Here is a 3,010-nt window from a genome sequence, read left to right on the forward strand (position 1 = left end):
GGCTCTTGACACAGGAGCACATTGCTCCCAGCTCTGCCCCAACACACATCCAGCAAAATGGGAGGGGAGCCGCAGACTCTGCCAGGACCTGCGCCAAGCCTGGGCAAACCCACCACCGAGGGAGGGACCTCCCAAAGGGCAAGTGTTGGGGACTTGTTTTTACTTAAAAGAAGAAAGTAGCCTATACTTCTTCCCCCCCCCTCTGTTAAAGCAGAATGAGGGTACTTAACTGAAGTGTTGAGTGACTCAGCCAGAGCCTGCTTTCTGGGGATGTAATGCAGAAGAAAAACAATCCAAAAAAAACATTTTTCCTTTGCATCACAAGCAGCAAAGTGCAAGCTCACATGTGAGTGCATATGAAATTCAACATTCAGCAGTGTTTGTCCCTGTTTTGCAGCCAGGCAGGACAGCGTTGCAGCAGCCTGGCACAAGAGCAGCTGGGACAGGAATCCCACCAGCTAACAGAAGGCCATAATGGGGTCAGCAGCCTCTGTGGCTGACGAGGCTCAAGCAGGGTGAATATTAAAGAAAGGTTTCAGCACGACTTTCAGCCCACAGAGCATCAAGGTTTCCATGATCAGAGTCTCTAATGAGGTACTTAAAAGAGGTCCTCCAAGCACATTGATCCCGTTAGTAAGCCGATCAGACTTTACGGATACTGTAGGTTGGATAACTTTGTTAGAATATCTGAGGAACAGAACAGGATTTGCTGGTGGGAGCCGCAGCTTAATGTGGGCTTTGGCTTCCCAAGAGCTTCCCCCACAGCTGTAGTGGGGCCAAGCCCCTCGTTTTGGGGTGCTGCAGGTCCCTTCCTGCAGGGAATCCCCTACCCCCAGGGACATGGGACACCAGCCCTGCTCAACAAGAAAGCCAGTTTTGGGCACAGCTCTCAGGAGCTGACCTCCGTAGCTCAAGCCACAGGCAGATCCCCATGGTGGCCGCAAAGGGAGGGTTGGTGGCCCCACAGGGACCAGATGCTCTGTGCTGGACCTCCCTTGCAGAGCTGCTGCATTTCCACCTGGCAAGGATTTAATTCCCACTCTCCACCACAGGCAGTCAGAGCTCTGGCAAACACCGAGGTACATTAATGCATTGATAAACTAAACCCTGTGTTTGCTCAGAGGCTGCCTGAGCAGCTGCTCAAGGCACGATGCTGGGCGATGGGAGCTGAGGGAAGGCCCCATCCCAGGACTCCCAGCTACACACCAGGTAAATTAGATGCTGCTGCTTTTCTGTTGCACACAGCCAGTCTCCTCACTGCTCTGTTTTTAAATATTTCCCCAAGATCAGAATGCTACCCTTCAGCAACTGTTTTTAATATGTGCAATCAGCAACTACTGCAATTAAGAGGCCCAATTAGCATCTGAATAGGTCTTCTTGCACAGAAAACCTCTGCAAGAGTAGCAAATAAACCTTAATGAAGATGAAGGATCTATACACAGTCTAAAGCCACTTGTAATCACACTCTGCCATGGTGGCAACTTCTCATTCTTGGACCAAACAGCTCTCAGAGGGATTTTGCTGCTCGCTGTGACAGCAGCGAGCCACCAGCCAGCACAGGCTCAGCACCACCTCCCACCGGGACCCCTCTCCGGGGGGCCAGGCCAGCAGCACAAGGGCCAGCACAGCTAAAGAAGCGCAAAAAATGAAAATCTTACTTGGAGGCTGAGCTGCCGCCACAGCATCCAGTGCAGAGCAGCCCGTGGGTCAGGTGCAACCCAGCCCTCACTCCCAGCAGGGACCAGGAAGCACCCCACCAGCACCAACTTCAGGGAGGAGCCCCAGGGCAAGGCTATTTAAACAAATGCAAAGCAGGCACCAGATGTTTCCTTTTAGCAGGGAGCATGAGTAACCGAGAGAGCTCTTCTGGCCCCAAATTACCTGCAGTTGCCCAATGAACGCCCCCCACCCCCAGCCCCCGGGCCTCAGTGGGAATCCATCAGTTTTGTCAGAAGGTTAAATAAGATTTCAATTAAGTGACATGTCAAATTGCAAGACCAGCTGCTTAGAAACCGCCTCCATTAGGCGAGCTCTGCTCCAGCGAGACAAGGCGGCTCAACGTTTAAAGCCAAATCTCCGGCTGCACACATATGCCTTGACATTTAAAGACTAAACTCCTTTTTGTCAGCCCATGTCTTCCTCTGGCTGTCACACTGCGCAGGCAGCTGGCACGTCCCTTCAAAACAGCTCAGAGGAGACAGTCTCCAGCACTGACATCTAAGCACACAAATGCACCAGATAAAGCGGAGCCAGGAAAGTTGCTCCCCACCGATTTTGCGACGGGCTCCGAACTCGGCGCTTCTTCCAAAGAGGAGCCCCGCAGGGGCTGCCTTGGGACACCCCAGCTTCACGTTTGCACATGCACATGTTTGCACCATGGCTCCTTTTTGGAAGAGAGAACCGCCCCCCCCCCCCCCCCCCCCCCCCCAGGAAATATTAGCTAGTGCCACCCAGGGCATTGCAGGGCTGAGCCTGCATGGCCCCCGCCACCCCTCCGGCCGCCCCGTGCCAGGCCAGCGAGCACCGGCCAACACTTCGCACCCCCGAGCAGCCGGCGCTGCAGGACCTCGCGCGTCTCCCCCTCCGGAATGAGCATTTCCCTAACGGACGTCCATAGTTCTCCGGACACGGTGCTGCCTATTCAGCCAAGCAGCTTGCTTGCCAAACTGGACTTTTTTATTGTTGTTTTTCTCATTAATCTCCCAGTCATGTTTCGTTATAGCATTGTACACAGAGACTCTAGCCAGAGGCCCAGCCACAAACCCAGCTTCTCCTGAAGTCACACCAGGTCGAACGTTGCCTCCTTAATTGTGCCCAGGCAGTAATTTGTGACTGTGTGTGTATTAATTTTAGGGAATTATTTCATTTTCTTGCAACATTAGAGGTTAATTAAATACTGGCTAATCGCTACCAGCCATTGCAGGAATTCTGCTCCTGAGTCCTTCATGGTCTGAGTGCACGAAAAGAAAGAAAAAAAGAAGGAAAGAAAGAAAGAAAGGAGCCCTTTCAG

This window comes from Struthio camelus, chromosome 15, assembly GCF_040807025.1.
Source record: "Struthio camelus isolate bStrCam1 chromosome 15, bStrCam1.hap1, whole genome shotgun sequence".
NCBI lineage: Eukaryota > Metazoa > Chordata > Aves > Struthioniformes > Struthionidae > Struthio > Struthio camelus.